At 31.4% G+C, this 18574-nt stretch overlaps 1 protein-coding gene and 5 non-coding genes across 6 annotated transcripts in view; all 6 read right to left on the minus strand.

Annotated features, from left to right (window-relative positions):
- LOC129229599 (retinol dehydrogenase 12-like) overlaps positions 1-18574 on the minus strand; it is a 504643-nt gene that overhangs the window by 401755 nt on the left and 84314 nt on the right. The window lies entirely within an intron of this gene.
- Trnas-uga (transfer RNA serine (anticodon UGA)) lies at positions 15861-15942 on the minus strand. Its single transcript has one exon. It is a non-coding gene; the product is annotated as a tRNA-Ser (tRNA).
- On the minus strand, positions 16508-16589 carry Trnas-aga (transfer RNA serine (anticodon AGA)). Its single transcript has one exon. It is a non-coding gene; the product is annotated as a tRNA-Ser (tRNA).
- Positions 17043-17124, minus strand: Trnas-cga (transfer RNA serine (anticodon CGA)). The gene has a single exon. It is a non-coding gene; the product is annotated as a tRNA-Ser (tRNA).
- Positions 17432-17513, minus strand: Trnas-uga (transfer RNA serine (anticodon UGA)). Its single transcript has one exon. It is a non-coding gene; the product is annotated as a tRNA-Ser (tRNA).
- Positions 18080-18161, minus strand: Trnas-aga (transfer RNA serine (anticodon AGA)). Its single transcript has one exon. It is a non-coding gene; the product is annotated as a tRNA-Ser (tRNA).

The following is an 18574-nucleotide window of genomic DNA, read 5'->3' on the forward strand; positions in this document are numbered from 1 at the left end:
CTGGAAAACAATATCTCGATATCAGAAGTTGAGTCCGACGTTTATTGCAGAATTTAAAGAAAAAGTTGATTGGGATTTAATTTCACAGTATCAAGTATTGGAGGAGGGTTTTTTGGAAGATTTTGCTCTTTTATTGAATTGGAATTTGATTTCAAGATATCAAAATTTATCTGAAAATTTCATGAAATCTCATGCGAATAAATTGGATTGGAAATTAATTTCTCAATATCAGACTTTAAGTGATAAGTTTATTTTAGAAACTTCGGAAATACTTGATTTATCTTTGGTTGCTGAACATCAAAAATTAAAAGAGAAAACCATCATATCGCTGGAAAAAAATATTGATTTGAATAAAGTATTTTTGTTTCAAGAATTGTCAGAGGACTTTGTTATCCGTTATATAGATCGCGTATCTATTTGTAACGTTATGTTGAATAAACATTTATCGGAAACAGCAATAAACTCTCTGTATAAGAGACTGGTTCTGCATTATCTTGCTAATATATGCAGTAAAGTTTAGTGATTTTTAAATCCTGACTCCTTTTTTTTTTCAAATCATTCCTTTTGTGGTAAGGGTTGAAATAAGTTCTACTCTAGCTTTCTCCTATTGAAAAGCAATGACGTCGACAACAGCAATAGACCGATATGGATGGTTTGCGTCTTCAGATGAAAATGGATCTGATGTTGTTTTATTTGAAAAATTTTTGTATGAATCATTACAGCTTTGTTTTTATGATGCTATGAGATTTAGATTGGAAAATCCGAATGCTTTTATTACTTATTATGTGACGTTAAGCGATAATGAAGCTGGAAAAATTTTAACTGCTATGAAACTACATGAAACTGCATATGGGTTTCTCTATGTATATCAACCTGATGGAAAATTTCATGAATTAGTTTATTATTGTTCTAACTCATTTAGAAATTTATTAATGTGTTCAGCTATGGCTCGTTCACAATACTACGAACAAAAGAAGAATTGTAATCAAGATTTAAAAATTTGTTATTTCAAAACTCTGGATACTGATTACTTAATGAAATATTTATCTTATGATGAAACTGATTGAAAACTATTGCTTTGGATGTTATTAAATATTGTAACAAACATAAATATAAAAATATAAAAAACTTACTTGTCTTTTTTGTACTTGTGTTTCTGTGTAGGTTTTATTTCTTTCTTCTTTCAAAAGATGATTGCGCTACATAAATTAATGTTAAGAAAGATGATTGTGCTTTATAAAATAATGCTAAGATTGTTAGTGTTTTGATTTTTTTAAATACCAAACACTGACAGTCTTAACGATATTTCATATGCATGAGAAGGTGGGGGTGGAGGAGGTATGGATTTTCGCATATCGGGTACATATATAAGCAGCGTGCACCACCCATCAGGTACATATATAAGCAACATGCACACATCCTGAAAGTAGAAGAACAAGGAAAAAATCGTTTAAATTAAATGAATCATCTGTTACTATCGTCATAAGTATTATTAAAAACACTTTAAAAATATGTGCGTTTTGAAAAAGTGTCCTTATTGCGATTATCGAGTACTTTGCGAATGTCAAAACTCGCAATCTTGTTATGTAGTCGTTAAGAGTATAGTTTGTTCCCGATGTAATTCAGAGAAAACAAGATAATTGTTTTGAGTTATTTTTTGTTTATAAAATATGTTGAAGCTTAAGCATCCAAGTAGTCTAATCGTGGTTGGTCCTTCTCAAGTAGGAAAAACTAGTCTTGTTCGCCGTCTCATCAAAAGAAACATATATGAAAAAAAATTAAAAACATTGTTTGGTGTTATTTGTATTCTGCTCCTTGGTTTTTGGAAGAAAAACATATCAAATTTGTTTCCGGCTTGCCACAGGACTATGAGGGGATTGATTTGATCATACTTGATGATCAGATGCATCATTTAAATGATAAAATTTCTGATTTATTCACTGCTGCTTCTCATCATCGTAATGTAAGCGTAATTTTAATATTGCAAAATTTATTTCCACGACTAAAAGTTATGCGCGACATAAGTTTGAACGCTCATTATATTATTTTGTTTAAAAATTCAAGAGATATGAGTCAAGTTAATTGTTTAGGACGACAACTATATCCTCAAAAGTCAAAATTTTTTTTGGATGCATATATAAAAGCCACTGATTTAGCACATACCTATTTATTCATCGATTTGCATCCATCAACGAAAGAAGAGTTTCGTCTGAGGGATAGTTTGATTCCGAACGAAAAAGGATATTATTGCTTTTTTCATCCTATCTAATGAAGAAATTAAAAAAGAATCTCCCTTTTTTAAACTTGTTAGCGCATTCATCACGAGAGCAAAAAAAAGCTTTACTGCGAACCGCTAGCAAACCTCAAATTATCTGTTTGTGTGAAATTTGTTTGAATATATTAGGAGGAAACATACCCGTTAATGTAAAGAAGCTGAAAAAATATAAGAACGTGTTAAGAAAACTAACTCAAAAGAGTATACCATTTAAATCTAAAAAAAAAATTTTAGTAAATCAAGTGGGAGGGTTCTTACCCCTCATTCTTCCAGCACTTGCTTCTGCAGTCGCAGGTATGGTTGGCAGAGCAATAGGAAACAGAATTTGAAAAAACTTTTAAAAACAAAACAAGTGTTATGGCGAAAAAAATGGCATGGATTCCTGAAGAGTTAATAAATTCTCATAATATTCCAAGAACTGAAGATAGGTTGGAAGATGACATCACGAATTTGTTGGATCGAAATAAGTTACCAGATGATATGAAAGCCCGTTTGCTTGGTCAAATGGTATCGAGATATCAAAAAGTGATTCACACACCTCCGGAACCACTTCGTGTTAAAGTAGTAGACGATGCAGCAAAAGGAAATGACATAAGTGAGGAAAATGAAAGTTTAGTCACATCTCATCATGATGATTATGTTGATTTAAATTTGAAAAATATCATTAAATCTGTCCCAAAAAAGTATGCGAAATTTGTTCCGCTTATTGCTGAAAAACTAAAAACTAGACATTATTCTTGGAACGATGAAGGTAATTTTATGGTTGGAGAGTCTAAGGTAAAAAATTCGCAAATTGTGGACTATTTTGTGTATGCGATGAGTAATGCGAAACGAAACGTAGAACCAAAAAATTTTTATACATTCTTAAAAGCGATTCAAGAAATAAACATCCCTCACAGTTGGATTGGAAATACAAAACTTATCCCTCAAATTCAACGATTGGCGAAGCACGACGATGTTGCTGATGATATGTTACTGAATACAAAAGAGCCTAAACATAAGAGATCAGAGTCATATGAGAGAATCAAGTCACCTAAACATAAGAGATCAAAGTCATATGAAGAAATTAATTCACCATGGATAAACTACTAAGAAAAAATTATTACGATATAAAACATCCCGGTTCATTCGGTGGTGTTTCAAAACTCGCGAAAACCAGTGGTGTTCCATATAAAAAGGCAAAAGAGTTTTTATTGAAACAAGATGTTTATACACTTCATAAACCTATAAGAATTAACTTTCCTCGTAGGAAAGTTTTATCTTTTGGTATGGGAGAACTTATGCAGTGTGATTTGATCGACTTATCAAAATACGCAAAGCAAAATAATAATTACAAATACTTGCTAACAGCAATCGATGTGTTTTCGAAACGTTTATTTGCAATACCAATTAAAAAAAAAAATTCCGAAGAAGTTCTGAGAGCATTTAAAAAATTATTGAAGGAATCCAAACATGTAGTGAATTTACAAACTGACGAGGGAAAAGAATTTTACAACTCCAAAGTTCAAGCATTTTTCAAAAAAAAATAAAATTCATCATTATTCGTCACATAGTGAACATCATGCCTCTGTCATAGAAAGAGCAAACAGAACAATAAAAAACAAGTTATTTCGTATTTTTACGCACCGAAATTCCTATAAATACGTAGACATCTTGAAACCACTGTTGCAGAGTTATAATGACAGCATTCATCGCAGTACAGGCTATGCTCCGAACAAAGTCACCTCAGATTTAGAACCATTAATTTTTGAAAAACTGTATGGATATAAATATGAACCTAAATACAGATTTAATATCGGCGATCAAGTGAGGATTTCGAAATTGAAAAGAACTTTCCGTCGTGGATATTTACCTAACTGGACCGATGAAATATTCGTTATACATAAACGTTATGCTTCAAACCCACCAACTTATATCATAAAGGATTTAAAAAATGAACTAATAAAAGGACGTTTTTATGAACAGGAACTACAGAAAATTGTGAAAACCTCAGAAGATTTTTGGAAAATTGAAAAAGTGTTAAAGACAAAGGGAATCGGGAAAAACAAAGAATTGTTTGTAAAGTGGCAAGGATTTGACGATCGGTTTAATTCTTGGATAAAATCAACATGGATGAAACGACAAACGAATTTTATGTGACTTTACCGAGTAATTCAAGCATGCAATACTTTCCGGAAAATACACAAACATTTTTTCGAACCAAACTTTCTTCACCTTTACACCTTAACGGAGATTGGGATGTTGGGATTTCTGAAATATCAATTCCGCGCAATTGGTATACTATATTTGATCATAACAAATCATACACAGTAAAATATAAAAAACAGAGGAAGTTTACCGTGGATCATGTGAGATATGACATAGTGTTTTCTTATGATTCCGATCAAAATGATTTAGATTTTTTTCTAGGTATAAATGAACTCATTGAAAAAGCAATAGGAGGAAAGAATTTCATAAAATTTACACCGGTTTTAAGTCGTAACAAAACCATCATCGACATTGAAATATCTGAGGGGTATGAAATATTTATTGATCAGAAAGAAGGCGATAAGTTTTTATACATGTTACATTTACCAAGTGAAGATATCAGAATTACAAAATCTAAAAGGGTTCAATTTAGGCGATCTACTGAGAAAAATGTTAGTCAAAAATTAACAGTATTTAATAGAAATCCCAAACATCAGTCAGAAAAAGTAATTCCATTAAATTTTATTAAAGAACCAGAGAGTAAACTCCGTATTTCTCATAACGTATTTAATGTTATCAATGCAAATATAAATATACTCGATGTTGATAAATTTATAAAATTTGAGTATGAACCAATAAAAAATAACGTCAAACTTGAAATTTCAGAAAATGCCGAACTTCATGTTAGTCACGAAAAATGTCCATCGTTAATGCAAATGCTGAATGTTCAGAAAGATGTGATATTCACGAAAGGAATACATAATTTTTCTAATATAAACCCATTAATTCTGATACAATCAGACGAAATAATAAAATTAATAATTAAAGAATATTATGAAAAAATAGTAACAACAGATGTAGTTGAGAAATTAGATTTAAACGTGGGTATGTATGAAACCCCGCAGAGTCTTTTCGATGTATTTGAATACGTAATTCTACGTCAGTTACCAAATCTGAAAGTTCACTTAGAAGTTCCACCTCTTCATGAAATACATTTTAGTGAAGGATTAGCTGATATGTTAGGTTTCTCATCTGTTCATTTTCAAAGTGGATCCCATGTAAGTCAATATCCTTTAGAACTCGATGGTGGAATAACTGAAATATTTGTGTACTCTGATATAATTTCATCTCATCACGTAGGAGATACTTTTGCTCCTTTGCTTAGAGTTATACCATGCATGACTGATAAAAAGGAACAGATTGTGAGACAGTACAATTTTCCGCTTTATTTTCCCTCGAGAAAAAAATACGTAGAAACAATCGAAATTTCTTTGCGTACCAGTTCTGGAAAGAGAATTATTTGCAGTGGAGGAAAAACATTTGTTGTGCTATCTTTCAGACGCAGAAGAGTATAAATTTAAGTGATAAGGGTCATTGCAATCATTTCTAATGTCTTTGGGTACGAAGACAGTAACGATGCACCTAAGTACTAAAGACTGTGAAAATTATTATTGTTCACAAGTGGGTGGTGGTGAAAATTTTTTTCATGGTGTGAACCATCAAAGAGGATATGGGTTTTTTGGAGATTTAAAAAGATATATTACTCCTCTAGCTTTAAGAGCAACAAAATATTTGGGTAAAAAAATTGCTCATGCGGGACGTGGGGTGATATCCGATGTTTCCTCAGGCAAATCATTTAAAGATTCTGCACGTGCAAGATTTAGGGAAACTTCAAAACAAATAAAAGATGATATTTTGAAAAAAATACAACATGGCGAAGGTATAAAAAGAAAACGCAAGTCGAAAAAAAATCATTCATCAGCAAAACGGTGTAAAAATCTAAATAGAGACATATTTTCATCATGTCAAAAAATTTGATCTGTCTCAAGTCTGAATTAGACTTGTTTCAAGATGTTCCGATGCAGTTAGGAATTGATTCATCAACGTTTGTTGAAATCCATCCAATTGCTTCGTTGACAGAACATTCTCCGATTGAATTTTTGATCAGTAGCAGCGGAAATCAGTATGTGGATATCTCTCATACGTTACTACATTTGCAATTACAAGTTTTAAAAGCTGATGACACATTACTTACAGATACTGAAAAACTTAAAGTTGCTCCTATAAATTACTTATTAAACACTATATTTTCAGAATGTGGTGTATTTTTAAAGGACAAACAAGTTTCGACTCAGGTAAATTACGCATACCGTTCATATCTTGAAAGTTTGTTGTTTTATTCAAAAAATGCTCATGATAGTTTACTGACTACATCATTTTTTCACAAAGATACTGCTAATCATCATGATTCCATAACAGCTGATAATGTAGGTTTTAAAAAAAGATCTGAACTGAGTAATCTTAGTAAAGTAATTGATTTGATTGGACCAATTCATTTTGATTTAGCAAATCAACCGAAACTTTTAATTCATGGAGTTTCAGTCAGAATAAAATTGGAGCGAAACAAAAATAGTTTTTGTTTAATGTCTGCAACTAATGGTTTCAAAATAAACATTCTTTCTGCAAGTCTATATGTACGAAAAGTAAACATCGCACCTTCTATTATTGTTGCCCATGAAAAAGCTTTGGAAAAAGGAGTAATAAAAATGCCAATAAGAAGAGTAGAAATTAAATCTTTTTCTCTTTCGGCTGGGATTGCTTCCGAACATATCGCAAATGCTTTTCTTGGACAATTACCAAACCGATTGATAATGGGGTTGGTTTCAAATGAGGCATATAATGGAACATATTCGAAGAATCCATTTAAATTTCATCATTTTGACTTATCATATTTAGCTGTGCTTAATGGTTCTCAAACTATTCCTTTCAAACCACTACAACCAAATTTTCGGAAAGACCAATACAGTCGATGTTACATGAACTTGTTTACCGATTTAAATCGGTATCATAGCGCTCAAAACATAAATATAAATTATTCAGACTATAAGGGTGGTTTCTCCCTTTTTTCCTTCGATATGACTCCTGATTATGCAGGAAACGAGTCACATTCCAGTACAACACAATCTGGGAATTTAGCCATCGATCTAAAATTTTCTTTTCCTTTACCCAACACAGTCAGTTTGATTGTTTATGCTGAATTTCGAAATATTATTGAAATCGACAAATCACGATCGGTTATCATTGATTATTAAGGAAAATGGACACCGTACAGATATGTCGATTAGCATGCAGCGACGAAGTAATAAAATCTCAATTTGGTGGAGTTTTCCCGTCGGATTTTTTACCTAATACTAAATCCAATTTTAATTTTTTTATCATCAATTTGGATCCTAAACGTCTACCTGGTTCTCATTGGATTGCATTACATTTTAAAAATGAAATGGGAATATATTTTGATAGTTTCGGAAGAAGACCAAAGAATAAAAATATTTTAAATTTCATGCGAAAACATTGCAAAAAAATGATGTATAATAAAATATGTTTTCAAGATAAGCTAACAATGACGTGTGGGCATTTTTGTCTTTATTTTTTGTACCATTCCGCTCGAAATATGACGATTCAACTAAACAAAAATGATCCATCTTTAAACGAACAAATGATTCGAAGCTTTATTCGAAAAAAATTTCGATACAAAAATTGTTGTCGTCATTCTTATTGGATTTCTCAAACATGTCGGTCGTTTAAAAACATGCTCACAGTTTCATAAACTGTTAATCAGAAATGCAGAAGATGGAGAGAGCGGAACGATTCGGATGGTATTCTACTGTGTTGACGGCTGAAAATGATATTTTGTTCTTCAAAGAATATTTATACTATGATATAAAAGTTTGTGTACTAGAAGCAAATGAATATTTAGGTGAACAAGAAAATGTTCATGTGAATTATTTTAAAGTACTTAATAAAGAAGATTGTGCAAGTCTACTCTCTTACAAAGTAGAGAGTTCAACTCCAACACTTGGTTTTGGGATATTGCTTCGCAAAAAATGTAATGATTGTTGTTTTTCTTTATCTTATCTAGATAAAACTCTGTTTTTAAACTTTTTAGATATTTTATTGTATGCAAAAAATGTTTACAAAGAATATGAAACATTATATCTAGACTATGAAGTCAAAATCTGTTATTTTCGTTTATTACATGCTAAAGAATTGTTACATGAATTACACCAATGAATGTAAAACTAATAAATATATATATGTTTTAAAAAAAAAGACTGTTTGTTTTTCGTTATTTTGTGTGTGGAAAAAGCAATTTAGTTTGAGAGCAATAGAAAAAAATATTATTATCAAGTGTATGAAAAAGACAATTCAGTTTGAGAGCAATAGAAAAAAAATTATTATCAAGTGCATGAATAAGACAATTCAGTTTGAAAGCAATAGAAAAATAACTTACCGTGTTTTCAGAACTCTCTAATACACCTCCCAAGTTGTTTTTTGACAGTATTTAGTCCCAGAGTTATGTTGTATGTTTAACGTATATATAAAAAAACATTCAACATAATCCAAGGAATAATACTTATCATTATCAAATGATTTTTTCTCTTTTCCTTCTGATGAGCATCTGCTTCATTATTGTGTAGTTCATTTATCTCAGTAGCGTACAAACTCGTCTTCTTCATTCAACAGAATTGCAATTTGAAAAAAATAGAAAAAAAAAACTTACTTTAAGCAGTTCAAGATGTTTTATGACACTATAACTTCAACAGAGCAGCTAATGTAAAAAGAGTGTACTTTTTCCATTGTTGTCGCTGACAGTAAATGCTTGAAAAAGCAAGGATTTCCGGAGTTGTGTTGCATGGCTAGTCATTATCGGTCATACAACACAACTCAAGAAAACCTTACTTTCATCTGTTTTTCTTTCTTCTCCTCGGAAGTGTACAAATCCGTCTTCTTCATTCAACAGAATTGCAATTTTGAAAACAATAGAAAAAATAACTTACTTTAAGCAGTTTTAGATGTTTTATGACACTATAACTTCAACAGAGCAGCTAATGTAAAAACGTTACATTAATAATGGTTGTTTTTCGACTGCACTCGACTGCCTCTCTCTTTTGAATCAACCGATCTTAAATATTCTGCTCACGCACCGCAACTTTCAGGTCGATTCAGTTTGAGAGCAATAGAAAAATAACTTACCGTGATTTCCTTCTCTTGAGCATCTGCTTCATTATTGAAAAGTTCATTCTTCTCAGAAGTGTACATTTAACCGAGTTCCACTTCGTCCCCCCACTGCCGAAATGCTTTTCCCTTCTTCTCTCTTGGATAACTTTCAAAGAAAATAAAAAGTAAAAACTCACTTGATTGCACTCAACCGTCTCTCTCTCTCTCTTGAATCAACCGATCTTAAATATTCTGCTCACGCACCACAACTTTCAGGTCGTGTTCTTTTCATCTGTATTCATGCTTGGTTGCATCTTCTTGCGTGTATATGATTCTGGCCTACGGTGGTTTCAAAGAGGTTTTTCATTTTTAAAAATAGAAAAAAATCTCTCAAAAACCACTGCAGGCCCTTGTAGGGGGGCCCCGCCTTTTTTATTTTACATTCTACAGTAATATTTTTAAAAAAAAATGTTTCAGATAAAATACATACAAACACAGATACATTAAAAATAAAATACACATTAAAATACATACATTTTACATCATTCAATTAATTTTCTGCTGTCCAACCACCGAAACATATGTCAATCATTTCTTTTGTCGTCATATATGGATCTCTTTTTATAGTTTTCAATAAGTCAGGAGAAAAATGTTTTCGATTTATATTTATTTTTCTGGTGTGGTTGTATTTCGAATTGGTGTCTTTCACTTGATCTATAAAAGAGACCTCGATTATTTTGTTTCTTTACTTAGAATTTTTAAAGTGACCATATGATCTTAAATCGATGCCATTATCTAATACGAATTTTTTATCATAAAATGCTGATAAACCTACTTTATTTTGTATGATTGTAAAAAGTTCGTGTTTTTTAGAAATAAGAGAATTTTGAGATAATCTGTCGAAATTTTGCTCAAATAAAACTCTTTTATAATCTTCAAAATGAATAGTTTTTTTTAAACAGCATGTTTTTATACCTTTAGCTCGTTTTTTTGACGTATCCTCGTATTTAAAGGCATACATTTTTGATTTCAATCCGACGAATTCTTGTATGGGAGAACAAATTTCATTTTTCAAACAGCCTAGTTTCCCCTTATTTGTTTCATTAAACAAAAAATGATCCTTGCTAAAATTTGAACAATCTAAAATTTTTGAAAAATATGGATCAAGCATATCACGGTAATAATCACTTGTGGATAAATGTAAAAAAAGGGAATCTGTATCCGAATAAAGGAGACGACATTTTTGCCCATAAAATTTCTTAAAGTAATCAAAAAAAAGATGGTAAACTCGTAATTTTGCCAATTCCAAAACACAGAAGCCAATAAACAAAGGCTTGTCCAAACGGAGAGTTTTTTTCCGCATTTTAAATAAGACTAAATTATCATTAACTATTTCAAAATAATCCAGAAGTGGGCTAGCCATGTTAGCTCGACAAGTAGCTTCTGTTACTGATGCCTTCACATTGATTCGCTTTCGTACATTTTGACAAGTTTTCCCGTAAAATGCGTTGTTCATTGTTTTAAAAAATAATTTTTCGCAATCCGATTTAGCCTGTTGACGTTTCTCATTATTAAAATTTACGTATCTTTCTAACCACTTCATCTGTCTGAATGATAAAATTCTATGAATTTTTTTTAATACAATACCATGTTCCAAATAAAATTTTAAATTCATATAATGAACTACATAATTATTTTTATCAAAAAAATTAGGAGTTAGTTTTCTTGTTGGAAATATATGTTTTAAATTAAATTTTTCGCATAATTCTTTTGCGTAGGGAGACAACATGTCAAATGTGATATCTATATGACTAGGAGCCATAGGTAAACAATCATGGATTTCATGAACATTATGGGGGTATGTCAGCGAACATTCAATAAAAAACCCAATTTCATCATCAAAAGATTTTTCTGTTATATCAAAATTTTCAACTTCTGTTTGTGTTAACCAATAAAATTCACCTACTGGCATCGGCTGACTCATTACATATCCATATAAATTGTTCACATCTAATGCAACTATATAGCTGTGAGGTTTATCTGCATTATACGTCTCTGGGATGTATGGGTTGTTAGCAATTGCATATCGCTTAGATAAAATATTAACCCCTCCTCGCATCTGATTTTCAAACCAAATGTAATCATTAACGTTGCCTAACAATTTTATCTCGACTTTACTTAATTTTAACCCAGCATGCCACGTCAAGTCCGCACTGCTGATAAATCTCAGGGGGTCGAGATTGTATGACTCCATTGACATTTTTCTAAATTTAAAAAAATTTTCACACAAAAGAACGACATCGTTATTTTGATAGATCTCAAGATAATCACTGAAATTTTTGCAGTTAAATTTATTAAATACATTTTGTGCATGTAAATAGTCTTCCGCATCAATTTCCTCCCCAGTTAGTGTGTTAAAAAAAGCCTTCATGGGTGGTAGACAAGTATCATTCAATTTTTCAACACGATCAAAATAAGAATATGGAAAAACGCCTTTTCGTTTCAAAAGTTCCCTATGAGCATGCTTTTTAAAAAAATCATTAAAAATTTTAAACTCATGACCAGATTGTTTTAAATTTTCTGTTAAAGCATCCAATGAGGCATTCATAAACAAATAACTATCGATGAATTTAATATTGTCTAACGTTAGAACTGTAATTTTCTCCATATTCATGGGGATAATCGTAATATCTCTTATAAGATCTTTAGGCAAATATTTCAAAATTAAATGCGTATCATAGTTCCTAGAATTATGAATTACTACAGGAATAAAATTTTGTATTCGATAATTCAAATTACAACTTACGTGAGCAATTCCAAGAATATTATTCACATTTCTTCTACTATGATGGTCGTGATTTCTCACACGTATCTCACCGGGTTTAAACTTTTTATCACATAAATGACATTTTTCCCAATTTAGAATTTTAGTTCCATCATCAATCATAGGTCTGTTAAAATGTAATTTCTTTAGAAGAATATTTGTGATGTATTTTAATGTTGCAATAAATTGTTCAATACAATTTAAACCACAATAATATTCATGAAATATTACTTCATCTTGTGAATTGGTAGCTAACAAAGCATAACTTATAGGCTTATGACTCTCTATGTGAGCAGTAAAACTCTCTTCACTGCTCGGTAACGCACCGGATATTTTTTCAGTAATACATTCAAAGTCAGCAAAAATACAGAACGGGTGATACAACATTTTTGATACATCAGAAAATTTTAAGTTCAAATCAGTAGGCATAGAAATTTTTTGAGCATTTTTAATATTCAAACACAAATTTTTGTGTAAATTAAATGTTTCCTTTCGATAAAAACCTATCATGCATGATTTACAATAAAAATTTTTACGATCCTTACCTCTCATTAATGCGTTGAAATTTTTAATCAAAAAAAAATGATTTTTATAAAACAGTAAATCTACATTTCTTTTAAATTTTGAATCTTTATTTATTTTTAGTGGAAATATTTCCAATTTTTTATCATCATCCTCAATAGTAAGTACGTTGATTCCTATATTATTTAATAATTCAAACTTCGGAATGTCATTTATTTGAATAGGGAAAGAAATACCTTTTAGTTTTAAAGTCTTTAAATACTTTTTATAGTGGGAAATTCTTTGAGGGTTTATGTCTTGAGGGTACAGTTTAGCTAATACGGCATATAAAAAGCATTTGTTATCACTACATTTAATATTAATTAAACACTTTTTATTTCTTAACTTTGGAGGTAAATTTATATTTGAGCAACCACCCCTTGGGGGGTTATATCTACCGATGTGGACATCAATGTATTCAACTTGTTTAATAACCCATCCAGACCCATTTCTTAAAAAATTTTCAATTTTTTCTATTATAGTAATAAAGCATTCATCAATAGCGGTATTTATTTGTCCTGTGAAAATAATCCTTTTTATGCTACTACAAAAATAAAAGTTATTCGTCACTTCTTTGTTTTCCACTATTTTGCTAAATATAATATTAAAGCAAATAAAAAATCGTAATCTCAAAATATTAGAAACATTTAATAAATCAAAAATTTTTGTTTTACTTATTTCATACACACGATATATATCAAGCTCATGAATTTGAGAACGAAATGAGCGTACATACCCGCGAAATGCTCTATCTTGTAAAATAAATTCCACCATTGTTATTACTAAATGCAAAAGTCCATAGCTGCGACAAACAAAAACATTAATTTGAAGAATGCAAAAACATTTTCTATTTCCCCCCTCCTTTCCATTTTAAGTTACTTTAACTCATTTTTTAAAAATTCCCTCCCCCCAAGAATATTCAATTCGTTTTAAACTCGTATCCCGTTTTCTCTTGCGTATCCCTTAACCATCTCTAATGCTTTCAGGACAATATTTAATTGATTTAACTCAATATTAAATCTATTTTTCACTCCACCAAGATCATTGTGTCGAGAAAATCCAAAGTAAAACACATTTCTGTATTCCTTCAATTCGACAGAAGTTTTGTTACCGAGGTTAATGCTGAAAGGTTTCAGCTTTGCATCTCTTTCTTCCAGTTCATTGCTCAGGTCAAAATCAAAATTAGGTTTTTTCACTTCAATAATTTCCACATCCTTTCGTGCGTCCGATCCTTTTGTTTCGGTGTGAGCTTTTAAATAAAAAAAAATAACAAATTTACAAAAAAAAAAAAAACCGAAAAACATATTTTAAAATCATTAACTGTTTAATAGTTTGAAAAACAAAAATTCTAAATTTTGTATTACCTACAACAATCCTATCTCCTACTTCAGCACTCGGTTTACGTTTTTCTTCAATTTGCTGATATCCCTCATCTTCATAATCAATTGATTCTTGATTTCGTTTCCTTTTTTTTAGCACGGGAAATACATGGGCGTATGCTTTTAAAAAAAAAAAAATTAGAATAGATTTTTGTTATGAAAAAAAAAATCTCCTATTTACATACAGAAATAAAACACTTAGACTCACGTGATGATGATGTACTCGCTTCAAACCGTTGACTGGGTTCCCAATCTTCTTCATCCTGTAGTCGGTCGATGGATCGTTTTACTAAAAGAAAATATCTATGCTTTTAAATGTCATAGAAATAAATACAAGTTTTAAAAAAATCTCCCACTTAGAAGAAAAAACATAAAATTATTTAAAAACTTTACGAACGAGTATTGGAGTTCATCATAACTTAAGAACTTGGCTGTTTGGTGCCGAGGAGAGAGGGAGGTTGTAGCTATCGAAATACGCGTTCCACGGGTTTTTATACAATTCACCAAGACCTTCAAAAGAATACATTAACCTCAATCCACTTACATTATAATTATTTTTCATTATTTACATCCTCTTAACCATTTTTGAAATTCAACAAGCAACTCTTCTCTAATCTATTATTATTTAAATCCTACCCCCCTCCAAAAAAGAAAATGACTAAGCCGATAATGGAAACATTTTAGAAGCATTTATAATCTTTAACCATAGCTAAAGCATTACTTTCTATCATATACCAACTCTTTCACACATATTAATTAGAAAAAAAAATCCTACTTATGATGGAAATTTTCTTTGCAGTAATCTCACTAAAACCCTTTTATACATCTATTTTTGTAGACGTTTTCCTGTCCTTCGTCATCACTACCCAACCTAATCAGCCTTTTTGAGTAAAATTATCATATGCGAGAGTCGTTAAACCACATCCATTTCTTTATTGCTTCAATGATTTTCCAATATCACAGTTAAATGTTAAAACTTAATTTGCATTATTGTGTCCGCTTTTCTTTACTTTATCCCCCCTATCCCTATATCTGATGAACGCTAAATGCTCGAAAACTGAACTGAACCGTAAAACTTAAACAGAACGAGATGAAGAGACAATATCTTCAACGCTCAACAAACCATGCATATAATAAAATCACGGTTCTTGGATGCATCAAGTCAACTGAGGTCATCCATACCGGAAATGAATTGGAGCCAATACGAGGTAATTGGAAATTTCCTGTTTCAGTAGTCAGCATACATATACTACTGACAGGATTCGAACCTGCGCGGGAATGTCCCAATGGATTTCGAGTCCACCGCCTTAACTACTTGGCCACAACTGCAGATCGTAAAAGGAAAAAATTTAAACCAAACTACTGTTCTGTAATTCGATAACAAGTTTTTACTTTAGAAATTGAATAATACAAAATGGTATGAAGTGAAGGGGTTTCAATTTACATATTGCGCAGAAGTTGGAAAAAACTGCCAAGCCAGATAATGTTTATGGTATATTTTCTACAAATAATTTCAAAAATTCCAAAGACTGCTTAACATTTCAGATAGTTAGCCCCTCAATCACTTAATCAAACTCATTTATCGTCTATATCAACCACATTCATTTTCGCAATAAAAGATTCGGCGCATTCTACTCACAGTCGGCAGGATTCGAACCTACGCGGGAAATACCCAATGGATTTCAAGTCCATCGCCTTAACCACTCGGCCACGACTGCCTCGAGCAAGGCTCAATTTTTTGTAACAGAAACTTTAAATTACAAAAAAATTCCCCGCAGAAATATTTTTTTTTAATATCATACAAATTCTTGTGATAATTATTTACATGTTTTCTGTAGTTTATAAATAAAAAATAAAGGTGAACCAGAAAAATCAGACACATATGAATAAAGAATACATACAGATGCGAAATTGTCCATTTTAAGCATATAAAATATACCGGGCTAATTGCATTAGATAATAGTATTTCAAAGGTTTTCACCATTTCAATCTTCCATGCCGGTGAACACACTTTTTTTGTAGGAAAAAAAATTGTTTGTTAGGGAGATTCTGACTTAAAATCCCTAGACCTTGTTCTCTTTCAATATTCCTCTATTCTGTATTGATTTTTTATTAGTATGAAGAAAAATCCAATTGTTGTCGAAACGAAACATGAAACAGAAAGGAACATTATTAAAAAATTTACTTTCGTCTTGGACTTCAATAGTGTGACTGATGTACGTTAAATCCGGAAATCTAAAAATTCATCCGTTCCAGTTAGTTCTGAAACACAAAACAGAACCTCGCAGTCGGAAGGACTCGAACCTACGCGGGAAGATCCCAATGGATTTCTAGTCCATCGCCTTAACCACTCGGCCACGACTGCTCGGTGCTAGGCACATCGCCCTTAAATTTCTCTTAACTGAAAGGCATTTTACAGTGTTTATTCAGTGTGGAATATATTTTATATTTCTTTTGTCTTGAAAACAAAATAAATATCCCGCGATTGTACCGTGAACAATTTAAAAAACTTCTAAAGGAAACACAATGATTGTTTTACTTGACTTGATCACAAGGAATAAAACTTAATTATTTTTTGTGTCTTTTCCCTAATTTATAATAATAAATTCTTCGAATCTCATTTATGTACGGCAGATAAAGTTTTTTTTTCAAGTTAAGAATCAAGAAGGTTTTAAAAATTTATATCCAAAGGACAGCGAAAAACGATACTCTATGGGGAAGAAAGCAAATATTATTTATTTCAAAATTTTGTGCGTTAAAAACTCGTGCGCTGTCAAAAGTTCTAGTTCCCGGAAAGGAGGAATTGCTTCCAGGAACTCGCAGTTGACAGGATTCGAACCTGCGCGGGAATGTCCCAATGGATTTCGAGTCCATCGCCTTAACCACTCGGCCACAACTGCTGTTCGTCCAAGGAAAAAATTTAAACCAAACTACTGTTCTGTAATTCGATAACAAGTTTTTACTTTAGAAATTGAATAATACAAAATGGTATGAAGTGAAGGGGTTTCAATTTACATATTGCGCAGAAGTTGGAAAAAACTGCCAAGCCAAATAATGTTTATGATATATTTTCTACAAATAATTTCAAAAATTCCAAAGACTGCTTAACATTTCAGATAGTTAGCCCCTCAATCACTTAATCAAACTCATTTATCGTCTATATCAACCACATTCATTTTCGCAATGAAAGATTCAACGCATTCTACTCGCAGTCGGCAGGATTCGAACCTACGCGGGAAATTCCCAATGGATTTCAAGTCCATCGCCTTAACCACTCGGCCACGACTGCCTCGAGCAAGGCTCAATTTTTTGTAACAGAAACTTTAAATTACAAAAAAATTCCCCGCAGAAATATTTTTTTCTAATATCATACAAAAGTCTTGTGATAATTATTTACATGTTTTCTGTAGTTTATAAATAAAAAATAAAGGTGAACCAGAAAAATCAGACACATATGAATAAAGAATACATACAGATGCGAAATTGTCCATTTTCAGCATATAAAATCTACCGGGCTAATTGCATTAGATAATAGTATTTCAAAGGTTTTCACCATTTCAATCTTCCATGCCGGTGAACACACTTTTTTTGTAGGAAAAAAAATTGTTTGTTAGGGAGATTCTGACTTAAAATCCCTAGACCTTGTTCTCTTTCAATATTCCTCTATTCTGTATTGATTTTTTATTAGTATGAAGAAAAATCCAATTGTTGTCGAAACGAAACATGAAACAGAAACGAACATTATTAAAAAATTTACTTTCGTCTTGGACTTCAATAGTGTGACTGATGTACGTTAAATCCGGAAATCTAAAAATTCATCCGTTCCAGTTAGTTCTGAAACACAAAACAGAACCTCGCAGTCGGTAGGATTCGAACCTACGCGGGAAGATCCCAATGGATTTCTAGTCCATCGCCTTAACCACTCGGCCACGACTGCTCGATGCTAGGCACATCGCCCTTAAATTTCTGTTAACTGAAAGGCATTTTACAGTGTTTATTCAGTGTGGAATATATTTTAAATTTCTTTTGTCTTGAAAACAAAATAAATATCCCGCGATTGTACCGTGAACAATTTAAAAAACTTCTAAAGGAAACACAATGATTGTTTTACTTGACTTGATCACAAGGAATAAAACTTAATTATTTTTTGTGTCTTTTCCCTAATTTATAATAATAAATTCTTCGAATCTCATTTATGTACGGCAGATAAAGTTTTTTTTTCACGTTAAGAATCAAGAAGGTTTTAAAAATTTATATCCAAAGGACAGCGAAAAACGATACTCTATGGGGAAGAAAGCAAATATTATTTATTTCAAAATTTTGTGCGTTAAAAACTCGTGCGCTGTCAAA

This window comes from Uloborus diversus, chromosome 1 (genome assembly GCF_026930045.1).
Source record: "Uloborus diversus isolate 005 chromosome 1, Udiv.v.3.1, whole genome shotgun sequence".
Lineage (NCBI taxonomy): Eukaryota > Metazoa > Arthropoda > Arachnida > Araneae > Uloboridae > Uloborus > Uloborus diversus.